The sequence below is a fragment of the Agelaius phoeniceus genome, chromosome 1 (genome assembly GCF_051311805.1).
Source record: "Agelaius phoeniceus isolate bAgePho1 chromosome 1, bAgePho1.hap1, whole genome shotgun sequence".
Lineage (NCBI taxonomy): Eukaryota > Metazoa > Chordata > Aves > Passeriformes > Icteridae > Agelaius > Agelaius phoeniceus.
The window spans coordinates 43,270,218-43,283,542 of NC_135265.1; the positions used below are offsets into that span (position 1 = coordinate 43,270,218).

Here is a 13,325-nt window from a genome sequence, read left to right on the forward strand (position 1 = left end):
AAAAAGGAAATTGACAAATTATACCTCGTGATATACAAAAAGGAAGATAAGACCAGATTTATCAATCCAAGTCAAAGACCAAAATTTATGTAGTCACAGTTTGGTGAACACACTGACACATTGCACATTTTCAGTCATGTCTCTTACCAACAGTAATTCTCATGGAAGCAGGACACAGCTCTCTCTGTTAGAGAAATTCCTGCCAGGAAGGGTGGGAAGATGAAAGAATTTGTGGTGATAGGAGGCCCTCTTTATGCAGAACTGCAGGTGTGAGAGGGTAGGTCAGAGCACAACAGGCTGGGAAAGCAAGAGGCAAGAACATCATCAAATATGGGAATCATTCTCAATGAACAGGGATGGCAGGCACTGAAGTTGGAGGACTTGTAACGACAAGACACGGCTAGCAGGTCTCATAAACATCCTGTATGGAAGAAGAGTGATTGAATGGATTGCATTCCCTCTGCATCTAGAGCCCTCTCATGCCCTGCCACAGTGGCAACTACCAGCACTGCTCCTGCCACTTCCAAAAATCCATCTGGATGGGACATTGCTCAGTGCAGAAGGGAACTGGTCTCTTACAACCTATGTAATGTTTCTCAAGGATTCTGGGCCCATGCTCTCCTACTTTCTGCTGGACAGCTCCTCACCTCAGCAGTTAAATACGTGACAGTGCTGTCACCTTAAACAGGCAGACTACACAGAGAGAACACCACAGAGAGCAGAGCACCATCAATTCAGTCACTGAGTGACACAAAGTACTAGGAGTGATCAATCTTTCCCACACGGACAAGAAATGATTGATTTGAATAATCGCCCGAGAATATTCACATGACACTCAAACAGTTGCTGTCATGATTACCAATGTCTCTCTTCCTCACAGTAAGTCTATAATTGGCAGGAGTGTCTTAGATAATTTATACAGCAACAAGATTTTCACACTTTCCCAGTTTTGGATAGTTGCTAATATTTCATGAGACAGTCATTTTGTCATACAAAGGAGCTTTTGGCGCATCTGTTGATGCCGACTGCCATTGGATTTCTCCATTTTCCTGTCTTTTATATTCATTGTCATTAGTACCCACCTATTCCTTTTTTGAATTGTGGAGATTTATATTCAGTTGAATTTAGATTAGTGCAAGTCTTTTTCTATATTTAACAGAAACATCTACTTCAAGTCCATAAATGAATGGATTTCCTGTTATAAGGAAAAATTCCTTATTGCTTAATAGTTTGCCTGTACCATGTTGTTAAAAAAGTGAATGGCTAAATAAATCAGGTGTTTGCATATCTAACTGTCCTGCATTCCAAACCAAGCAGACTACTCCAAAAACCAAGCAGAAGCTGTCACCACTCCAGGAGGAGGTAGGAGAAAGCTACTCTCTCCATTGTTTTGCTGTCATGCTAGTGTGGATTGCCATGTGCTGCTCACCTCTGTGCTCCATGGGATCCCACTGCTAGCAGCAGAAGCAGAGGTTGGTGCCCTGCTTGTGGGACTGGGAAGTCTTCTTGCTCTCTTAGTATCACCATGAAACCAGTGGATACTTTTAACTGTCATCTTTAGAAGTCCTTTTTTGATCTCTCTTTGTATAGAATAGTTATGTTTGCTCCCCTGTTTGTGCTCATTTTCATTTCACCTCATTTCACCTGCAACAAGATAAACAAAACCTTAACCTTCTTTGGCAACAGCAGCAATTACTCAACCCTTGGGCTTAAGGAGAGAAACACTGGGATCTGAGCTGTGATCTTCAGAACACCCAGTGTCCTCACCACCTCGTAGGAACAAGTCATTTCAGTGGCAGCATTGCTCAGCAGCAGATTTATTTCTTTTTTTACTCCTGCATGTGTTCGACATCAGTGTGTGAAAAATTGCTACTAGAGGGCAGATACTGATCATGATACAGCTATTACTGGCTGCCAGGTACTGCAGAGATTGGGGTCACTGCTTGCTTTTTCCAAAAGAGAGACAGTTTAATGAAATCTTGCTCTTCGGAGGCAAGAAAGCATTTATCCCCTCCAAACAAATTCATGGTCCTGAGGTAAAATGACATGAATATGTATAATTTCTTTAGTGAATTACATGAATTTGTAAGAGAGGTTTGAGGCATACAGCACTTTCAAAGTCCCTCGTTCAGCTCTCTCTGCTGCCCACATTTAGCATATGCTGAGCGGATGTGCAGAGTTCCATGGTGCCTTCAGTCCCAAATGGCTTCACTTATGGTTTTGGCTGAAACAGTTTTCCTTGGCAGGATGATTAGGCAGCAGCTACTCCATGGATGTTGCTTACTACCTCTTACTCCATGGATGTTGCTTATTACCTCTTGCAAGACTGGAATCCCTGGTGCTCACCCAATTTTACGTACTGGCTGGTTGGCCCACAGGCTCTGCTGAGCTGTGATTATACCACAGGCAGACTGCTACATCCCTTGGGATTGTGTGTCCCACTAACCCCACCAAATGCATTTCACAAAGCTGACATTGAAAAAAATCGGAGTGGCTAAATCCCAGCAAGATCCCAGTAGATCCTTATCTCCATCCTGCTGAGGAAGGATAAGAGCACAAGTACCCACAATTTGTGCAGCACACAGAGGCAGTGAAAAGCAAGGGAGAACAGAGGCATTAGGTAAATGGCCAAAAAAGCTGAGGCAGCCTCACACAGAAACACACAACAAAGAAGCCAGTGGATCAGGTTGACTTCAGCTGAGCAAGGCTTGGAGTGCTGCAGTCCCATGTGTTCATGAGCAGGCACATCAGTGACTCTGCTGGGTGGAGTCAGCTTCCAGGATCCAACCCTCTGGCATTTTATCATTCAAAGAGAGTGTACATACAAGAGATCTATAGCACAGGTATAGAAGGTGATGTGAGGAGAGGATGTAGGGGTTGGAAACATTCCAATGTTTGCTTCAGGCTGGAGATGCAGCCTATTGAACTGCAAAAGCTAAGTTCGAGCTCCCAGCTGTGAGCCCATCCTCTGCCTGTGTCTGCAAAAACTGATTTATTCCCTGAATGGTCACATCAGAAGCGATTTGGGCAATATAACTGTGTGACACTCTGTTGAAGCTCAAGTCCAGGCCAGGCAGTGTCTTCTTATAGATCCCATGTTGAATCTACCAGCCTTGTGCAGATGTCTTGGGCAACCTAAACTGTCCAAAATTGCACTAGGCACCAGTGCCTGGGCACCTGAAGGGGCTGTCTCTGCCATTAGCACACTGCTTCCAGGAGGTATCTCCTGTAAAACCTTGCATTAAGGAAAACGCATCCCTTCCCTGTACAGAAGATGTGCTTAAACAGATGTGGGTCCACAAAGTTCTTATTCCAGGAATAACCAATGAACTGTTCTGCATGAAAAGTTTATCAGATTATGCTCTTTTTCCCATTGCAGGTTATTCTGGAGCAGACATGACAATAAATCACCACAACCCTATGAATATTTCATAGAAACACATCTCAGCTTATGGGTGTTCTTTTTTTCTTGAATGATTATGTCTGTGTCTTTAGCCATTCATCGTCTGCAATACGTGACTGGCCACTTGATTCAAATTACTGTAGTGTCTGGCTTTTGACTGGTTCATTAAATATTTCATAACAAGGAGGAAAAGTAGCACTGCAGATGACATTAACGTGAATATACAAGCAGGTATTTGTGAAATCTTAGTCAGGATTTCTACTCACAAATGCTTTGGGAAGATTAATAGATATCTCTAAACATTATTGAAATAGTAAGTTTTTATTCCAGTGAAAATTCCAATGAAATAATGAAAATTATGATGATAATGATTATTTGGTACTGTTGCTCTAGTTAAAGGGATGTGGGTCCAGCATTCTGAAGTCTATTCAAGACAGGACTATAACTAAGGAACTTAATGAGAAGCAGAGTAGATGGTATCTCTTGCAATGGAGCTCATTAGTGTAGTAGTTCTTGAACCAGCTGAAAAACAAATCTCAGAAGCCTGACATTTGCCTTGTCAGTCCACGGGAGCTCAACACTAGAATTCACAGAGACTGTAACAAAATTAAATTTTAAGTAGCAACAAGCATTTCTGAAAACCCTCAGTTCTTGTGTGTATCTCTTGTAACACAAGTTATTTCTTCAGATTATTAGCTACAAAATCTGCAAGGCAGAAAAAAGAGGCTAGAGGAAGGAGCACTAAGCTTTTAGACTTGATTTTCCCCAAATGATTATCAGCTTTTCAGGAGCAAACTTTTCAATGGTTAAACTTTTTTATTAAATTCCTGCATGCATGTTTAGCAGTTCTGTCACTCTGGGAGCATTTAGGTATACATACAAACATCAGCTAATGTGAAAGATGCTGCCAAACCTCTATCTGTCCTTCCTGTTGAGTGAGAGCTCTGTATGGTTTGGAAATGGGAGCTCCCATGAGCCTCAGTGAAGTGGATGACAAAAGCCCCAGTGACTTTGGGAGAGGCTGGGAGCAGAGGTGCTGTTACACACACGTGCCCACCTGCTCAGGTGTTCCAGCCTCTTGTTGCAGGCTCCGCATGATCTTGGAGGTTTTTTTCAAGCTGTAATGGTCTCTGGGTTGCTCTGGTGAAGCCTGACCAGAGAAAACACCACCATGTGAATGTGACCTGCCACCACTGTCACAATTTCCCTGGTGAGAAGGAACCTTCTTCCACTAAAGATGCAGGTGCCTGAGATCTGTCAGGTTTTCCCGGTGGATTTGGAGGTGTGTACTCATCTTAAGGATGGCTGCCCTCTGCTTTACCACTTCTTCTGAGTGGAAGAGGGCAAGGAGTGTGAACAGCAAGGAAGAAGCCTGTCAGGCAGGGGGAGCAGAGGGTGAGAAAGGGAGCCAGAGGGACAGGGGTAGGACAGTGTGGGGAGGTGATGGGAGGTAGAGCGTAAGAAGAGGCTCAGGGGAGACTTCATTGCCCTCTACAACCACCTGAAGGGAGGTTGCAGTGAGGTGGGGACAGGTCTCATCTGCCATGCCTAGCATGAGAGGACTAAAGGAAATGGCCTTAAGCTGGGATAGGGGACAGTCATATAAGCTATTAGAAACAAATTCTTCCCTGTTAGGGTGGTCAGGCATTGGAACAGGTTGCCCAGGGGTGTGTTGAAATCACCGTCTCTGGAGGAGTTCAAGAGACACTTGGACCTGGCGCTGGGTGAAGTGGTTTAGGGGTGACAACGGTAGTGCTGGGTGGACACTTGGACTGAATGATCTGAAAGGTCTCTCCCAGCCTTGATGATTCAATGATTCTGTGGAGGCTGAAGGAGATTTGGGAGAAAGATGAGGAGCTGCAGGTGGGCAACGCAGAGGGCTGGGAAAAGCAGAGGGTTCCAGGAAAACGATCAAGGACTGCGCGGGCCGGGAAGAGAGCCGGGAAGGGAACCCGCCGGGCTGCGGTGGGAGCCGGGGTGGGAGCTGGCACCGGGTGCAGGATGTGCGCGGAACAGCCCCGAGCAGGGCCAGGGGCAGGGTGTGCGCTGACCGCGGGGACAGGAGCGGGGGCAGGGTGTGCGCTGAGCGCCCAAGCAGGACACCAGCCCTCAGGGCCCCGCGAACTGCAGCCTCCACAATGCCCTTGGCCCGCACCGGGCATGCGCGACCGCCGCCTGCCAGGCCTGCCCGCCCCGTTCCCGCCCGCCGCCGGGCGGGGACACCGTGAGCGAGGAGGCGGCCGGGGCGGCGGGGCCGGGCCGGGCCGGGCCGAGGGGCGGTCGCTGCCGCGGGCGGCAGGTGAGGCGGCGCGGGGCGGGGGCCGGCCCGGACTCCCGCAGGGGGCGGTTCGTGGGAGGTGGCGGTGGTCGCTGTCGCCTTCTTCCCGAAGGGGGAGAATGAGAGGAGAGGGGGTGATGAGGAAGCGGGGGGAGCGGGGCCATGTTCCTCGTGGTCGGCGGCGACCCCGCGGCGGGGAGGCGGATGAGATGAGCCCTCCCGGAGCGGGGCTGGCGCCGCGGCCGTGGGCACCTCTGCACAGGCGGGCAGCGAGAGCGCTCCGGGCCGGCAGGGCAGCCCGCGGTGAGGGTGAGCGGAGCAGGCAGCTGTTCAATCCCAACTCTGATAACCTCCCCAGAGGTCAAAGGCACTGCAGGTTTAAAGCCTACTGGGGAAGGTGAAGATGTAATTATGCTCTCCTGACAGTTTTCCTTGATGGCTGAGTGCCTTGGGACACCCCCCTAGCCCCCCGACAGCTGTCTTCGCCTTTGAAAGCTTAGCAATGAATTCGCGAGTTTGGCCCCAGTGGATACGGATGCTGGGTTTATCACACCCTGCACCTTTTTAATTATTGCGTGCTGACTAAGCATGGTGGAAAAGTTTCTCTTGGCTGTGTCAGCTCTGGATGCATTGCACACGCATGTTCCGAGGGTGGGCTCTGTGTGTTTGCTGGGTCCCCTTGCTCCCTTCCAGCCCCTCTCAATTAACCCGGTGTTTAAATGGGCTATGAAGATAAAGGCTTCATGTTTAGAAAAATAAATAAATTGGAGAGGCACACTCTCCTCTGGTGATGAGAATGAGGACTGTATCTGAACAGCTGCTCAAGCCAAGGGAACGTATCAGTGTTTTCACACCAGTGCCATAGTTGGGTAACTATTGACAAATGCTGACTGTTAAACGGTGACTGCTGACTTTGGTAATAAAACAGAAGCGGCTCTTTTAAGAGCAATCTCAAAACGCTTGAACTGATTGATTGGCTTGTTAGCTCCAGCCTTGACTTAGCTGGGAACCAGAAGAGCTCTTATTCTCTGCAAGGACGTTCTCCCTGAAACAAATCTGACTTATGCTAAACGCATCAGCTGTAAGACAGGGTGTTTATTTTGCAATGTCATTTTCAAAACCGCGGTAGATACCAAATGTGTGAACTAGATACAGGAAAGCTGCCTTGCAGTCTGCTTTTCTGCCAGAGTGCATTTTGAACGGTTTATGATTGCAAGGTGGCAGTTTTACTTGGAGTCTCACTTTTGTGTTTTAATTAGCTGTCATCAAAGCTGGAGTTCAGCTTCCAACACTTGTGAAATGTGCCATGAACATGCACTCTAGATGCCTGGGTAATGTTTTGGAACAAGTTACTTAGAGCCCACTCTCTATTCAGCAATGTGAAAAATGGATTGACTATATGGAAATCTCTTTCCAGCTAAATTTCCAATCTCCTCAGTTGCATCTCATTGTGAACTTACTGACGTTTGCTTCAATCATCTGGAAATTGAATATTCTCATTCCCCTTTTTCTCACCCCCTTTCTTTTAAAAGTTGTTGCTTTAAAGTGTTCCATAAGTGCTGTGGGTTTAAATGGTTCCCTATGACATTAACCCACATTCAGTTGCTGCTCCCCAGAGTTTTTAATGTGTCTGGCCTGTGCTCTAACATAGTAAGGTCTTTAGGAGGTGTTTTAAAACATAGGGACCTAGAGAGATCTTCCACGAGTAAAACTGTCAAATGATCAGAGCCATAGATGACTTTTCTCAGCAGAAGAAACTGCTTTCTATTTAAAATGGCTTTTCGAGTCAGGGTGTATCTAGGCTATGAGGGAGTGGATTTTTCTAGGAAGTAGTGGGAGGCAGGAAGAATCATGAAAAAGAAGGTGGCGCAAAGGAGAGCATTTAACCACAGAGCCAGAACCAGATCACAGATCCTCAGCTATGCAGATAAAATTTCTTCAAAAAGGCAAAGATCTCACACTGTGGGACAGTCTTTTCTTAGGTTGTGTTCCAGGGTGGTTGCAGAATTCAGTGTTGAAGTTTACATTGAGAGGTAAAGTAGATCTGTGGGTCCACAAAGGCCAGGGAAGAGTGGGCTAGGAAGGGTCAGTGGAGTTTTGGGGAAGATGAGTGATGCTCCCGTCTTTTGCTGGCTGCCTTCCTGGGGAAGCCAGCAGCTGTCCCTAAGGGACTTTGCACCATTGGCACAGAGCACTGACTGAGGGTTAGTCTCAGGGTCTCAGCTGGTCAGAGTGACCCCAAGATATGTTAGAGAGTCTCTTTTCCCAGCCCGGCCCTCAAAGAAGGAGTCAGAGCTCTTCAGTTCTCAGTCTCAAGGTTGTTTATTGTATCTTATCTATAAAATTCTTTCTCCTGGCCTGCTGAGGTCCGCTCAGCAAGACAGTCAGAGGCACTCTGCCCACCTCCAGGCTGTGTTATCTTTTTATACTAAAAACTACGTGGACAATAGTTACAATTACTTTCCAATACCTGTCATCTATGTTAGACAGTGAGCTTCTACTCTAAACCAATCTAAAAGTGCTAACATCACAGCACATGGAGGCCAAGAAGGAGAAAGACAGGACACGCCCCAATTCCTCCCATCTTGTCCCCTGAACCCCCATTCTAAAAACCTCAAAAACCTATTTTTCACCCTGTGATAAATTCACTATCATTCTACTTAAATTTCATTGCTTGTAATTCTTCATATAAGGTTGGTAAATGTTTTTTCCAAGGGCTAAATCAAAGGCACAGGGGTCTTGTGCTCTGTGCCAAGGTCTCTGAGCCCCCTGGGCAGGGGCTTGAGTCTTCCAGGGCCGCCAGAGGAATTTCCTGGGTTCCCAGAGGTTAGCATTTGTTGGTGGTTCTGCTGTGCTGGATGAAGACATGATATGGGATCCTCTTCCTTCTAAAAGGTTAGGTCTCCCCCCCTTTCCTTCACCTTCTGTGGTAGAACGTGTTCCCTTCTCCATCAGCACACCACCTGCTCCGACCCCACTCTGCCACCTTTCCCACACAACCGTCTCTCCCTGTCCTGGAAGCCAGCTGGTAGGTGTGAGGGGCTGGAAGAAAGCAGGTTTCTTTCTTTGCCTTCCAAGTGTGCAGGTTCTGCCTGCTGGCAGGGCAGGGGAGAGAGGGCCACTCACCCCTGGTGGTGCCGGACGGCGCCCGGCTCGGCCTGCGTTTGGCACAAGCTGTGAGCGGGCATTGAGCTCGGCACGGGGGAGGCTCAGCTGGGAGTGTTCAAAGCCAATTACTGGACGCAGTCTGTGTATGACAAGCTTCAGTTTCATTAGCTGCCTCCCAGGAGTATCGAGCTGTGCGGCTCACCTTTGCAGAGATCAGAGTCTCCTCTGTGATGTTATTAGGTGTTTTTAAAAATAGCTTCATCAATCCACTTTAAAAGAGCTGGTCTGCTCTGATAACAGTGCCTGCTGGTGCTTTTCCAGATAAGGAACTTGTCACTTTTCCTGCTGTCATACATGCAGCTTCTGCCCTATTTAGAATACAATATAAAAAAAGACTACAAAATAACCACCAGTCTTGAGTAAAGATTTATGTGTTTAGTTTAGTAACAACTGAACACTCCTTATTTAACTGCTTTGGACAGTATTGGTTTATGGGGAAGTTAGGATCAAGCTAAATGCAGAGTTGAAGATAATAACTTCACATACCAGTGTCTTGAGGAAATCTTCATGATAATGTCTCTTACATAACAAAATGACGACAGGCCAAAGATTTTTTTTTTTCCTTTCTGTCCCAATTAGAAATTCATTACCTTTAAAAAGAATTTGAAATACTATGTTGTTCATGTATGTGTATCATCTATACAATGGTGGGAAGGAGCCAGATGAAATAGCGTAAAACCAATTTCAGTCTCTTTTGGGGGTCTGAAAAGAAGTTCCCAGCAGTATCATGAGGAAACTGCAATTGCAGGACATACCTAGTAATTCATTCTATAATGGTATATGCAGGAGCAGTGTTCTAATTTACACATTTCTTTGATGTTTTGTGAGCAGATGGCATTTTTAAAAAGGTCTATTAATTCTGTGGGAATTTGGTAATGCCTAATTGCTGGGGGATCAGAATAGAGTAGGAGTCAAAGCGAAGCTTCTGACTTCTCTGCTCTCAAAAGGGAGACAGCCCTCTGCAGCCTCATTTTTAAGCTACTATCCTTTTAGAAATCCTTGCTTAAGAATATTCACCAGTGCCCTCAGCATAAATTTGGAACTTGCTGATTGGTCTTCATTAATTGGAGTGTTCTCCATGAACCAGACACTTGTTATTACAGGTAAAAAGTACTGGGGTGGTCATTGCTTATTGTGGGACACGATGCATTGTGGATTTTCATAAGAAAGCCCTTTACTCTTTCCCTCTTTCCCTTTTTCTCACTTGTTTCATGGTTCCTTTCCTTTTATTTTTCCTTTCTCTGTTTCTGTCTCTTTCATTGCACCTTGACTTGGTTGGTGTACTTCAGGCACCTGCCTAAAGTGTTTGCTGCAAAGGACCTAAGTACCTATTTGCACTGTGACATCAAAGGATCACATTTTGAAATTACAACTTTTCCTTTGAACAAGAAGAAGAAAAGGTTCCTGGTTGCTATGGTGATGAGCACTATATAAATGCCTATAAATAAATAAAGTAAACAGCTGATTCATGGACTTTGATTTGCACTATTTTTTGCTTTTCTAATGAGATATAATTAAATATCAGAATGGGAGGAAGTGACTTTCTATTAATTTTATTAAATACATGCTATGCCTTCTCTTTTACAGTATTTCAGCTGAGAACAGTTAAATAGTAAGATGTGTATTTTTCTCTCTGTAGGAAGTTGATGGTTTGAAAAATCATAGTCTAGTATTTATAGAAAAAACTTTTAGATGCCAAAAAGCAGTCCAGTAAAAAGATGGTGTCCATTTTCAGTTTAATCAGAACGTACATTTTGAGCTAAATGCCTATTTTTCTTATCTCTAAGAGACTATTATAGCTGTTGCAACATTTAAGTTCCAGTCAAAAGTGTCTATAAATGTAATTATGTTCTTCTGCAGTATTTGAAACCCCACTGGTGCACAACAACAAAACTTGAAAATGTCACTGACTTTTTCTTTTATGTCAAAATGACAAAGGCACAGTGAAAAATCATACATTCCTTGTTGAAGTTCGAGGAGGAGGGTAGAATTGGCTTTTTCATAAGCTTTTTGTTCTCAGGGCTATGATGTAAAAGTAGCTTTCTCTCTGTGCTGAAGGTGATAATTGTAAAATGGATTGGATGGAGACAATAAACAGCACACTGGAGTAATCCCACATTCAGGTGTTTCTCACTCAGGAAACGGGTGCACTTTGATTAACAGCAAAGGAGAGTCTGTAATGGAAGGAGCTGCCTTAGGGGAAGGAAAAAAGGTTTGTGTGATATACAGAACTACTCCTTGGTTAAAGGATCAGTCTGGTTTCTTGGTGGAAACTGATTGTGCCACACTGGCCTGAAGAGAGATTACCTCAGCTCTGAGCTGTGGAGTGCAGCTTGTGCACTGACAGGGAGTAGATCTGTTTTCTACCACAGTCACAGCTTTGTATTCAAAGCAACTGTCAGATTTCCAAAGGACTTGGAGCACCATCTTGCCCTATTAAACAATGATAAAGTAACACCACATCCTTCACTGTCTTCCTTCCCACTGTGCATTCAGATTCATGTCCGTTTGCTTTACCAATTAAAAATATATTTGACTAAATACCTTTTAGTCCCAAGCATGGGTAATTGGGAGGACAAGGACATGTGGTAGTTCTTTGCAGTTACACACAACTTCCATCTCACAGAGCAAAACATGTATCTGCACACAGCTGTAGAAGGCAGGGGCAGAACAGGAGCAAGGAATGGTGTTCCTGAGGGTCTCACTCGAGCAGTGACAGCCTGCTCCAGTTTGATTTACATTTCATAGGCCTGTCACTTTTGTCACAGCTGAGCTGCTGCTGCGGCCAGGCTGGTGGTGCTCACCTGAAGAACAGTGACAGCATCAGTGAAATAGCCATGGAGCTGCTTCTGAACCTGGAGTTTCCTGCCATGGGACTGTGCTCATTTCTCAGAGGGTGGCACAGTGTCCTGGCCCTGACCCTATGCCTGCCACAGCACTGTTTTCTGTGGGCCTGAGGCTGGAGCAGGCTGTGCCTGCTGGAATGTGATTTGTACTCCACATGTATCAAAGGCAGTTTTACCTGGATTGAGGGTAGGTTTGGATAGTCAAGTGTTTGACTGTGTGACCGACAGTGGACAAGGCAATCCAAGATCTCTCCTAAATGAGTTGCTGCAGAGGCTGATGAGGTTTGTAGGCAGCCTGGACCCAAACAGAATCTGCTGCCTGCCAGAGCAACAGGGAGATGGGAAAGGTGGCAAACAGGGAGTCTTGAATGTGCTTCAAGTTTGCAGCTACTCCCAGGGCTAACCACATGGTTTTGGTGTTCCTGGAGACCAGGCTGGTGCTGGAGCAAGACCAAGCTCCAGAGTCATTGACAGAATTTTCTCAATTGAAAAGCAGCATTGTAAGTAGTACATACTGCCTTTAAGGGAGAGGCATCTTTATTTAGAAGTCTTTTCTTTGGAGAGGAGGATGAAATATACATATAGATATTAATGAGAGGACAAACTGTTGAGGACAAGCTGGAGCTGTTGTGTATCTCTTTTTCTGGCATGGTTAGGGCAAAGGGTGAAACAGTGCATATACCAGATTTATTTTTTTTTTCTATTCCTCAGAAGCTCTGCTTATGGGTGGTTAGAATTTTTTTTCTGTCAGAATTTTTTTAATAGATAGATATGATCCAGGACCATCTGGTGGAATTTGCTGTTGTCACATCTAGGTTTTCTGATGTATTGCCTGTCAAGTTATGTTGTATGTTCAGATGAATTTCTCATATGATCTGCTGACAGCTACTGACAGTCCTGAGATGGGAAGTTGGAAGCCTGGGGGGAAGAACAGAGGGGCAGAGCTAGCTTTTAAAATGTAGCTTTGATTGCTTTTGATTGGTGAGCTTTTATTTCTGGTATTTATGGGTGACTTTTTAAGTGAAGAAATGTGAATGAGTGAACTTTAAACCAAGTGTACCTAAACTACTGTAATTTTACTTGTAAGGTCTTGGAAATCTGCCTATAGTTTGTTGTTGATTTTATTTCTTTCTTTGACACTGGGGTCCTTAGTCGTTCTCTATCCTTAACTCTCCATCTGTAGACAATCTCACACCTACTTAAATTGCAGCCTTTTCTTCCTCCTTTACTCCTCAGTCCTTATCCAGTCCCTTTTTAGGAAGACCTCAAAATATTTTTGTATTTTTAGGATACCATTAAGAATCCTAATAGTCATGGTATGCTAATCCTAAATCCTAGTACCATAATAATTCTGTAGTAAAATGAACTTAGATTTTTGGCAAATTCATATTAACCTTTGCAGACAGATCACATGTATAAAAGCAATAAGCAACTCTGAAATAACTACAGTAATTCTTTTCTTGGTGATATAATTCTCAATTAATTAAAGTAGATGGTTTTTGATGTAGAGATCCACAGTGCAATTGCATTTTCTCACACACTGACAAAGATAATGATCTACACTTTGTAAACCAGAATCCAAATAAGCCATAAGCCCTTCAGTTTTGTTCTTCATTTTTTTCTGCCATAA

The 13,325-nt window shown here is 44.8% G+C and overlaps 1 protein-coding gene across 5 annotated transcripts in view; it reads left to right on the top strand.

Annotated features, from left to right (window-relative positions):
- Positions 1-5,553: 5,553 nt before the first annotated feature.
- Positions 5,554-13,325, top strand: part of POMGNT2 (protein O-linked mannose N-acetylglucosaminyltransferase 2 (beta 1,4-)) — a 31,925-nt gene continuing 24,153 nt past the window's right edge. For 2 of the 5 annotated variants that reach the window (XM_077177304.1, XM_077177286.1), the window contains exon 1: positions 5,592-5,702. The gene's annotated coding sequence lies outside the window, so the exon portion shown is untranslated. Of the gene's footprint in view, positions 5,703-13,325 lie in introns of all 5 variants that reach the window. The other 3 variants (XM_054635862.2, XM_077177315.1, XM_077177327.1) reach the window with 3 other exon arrangements.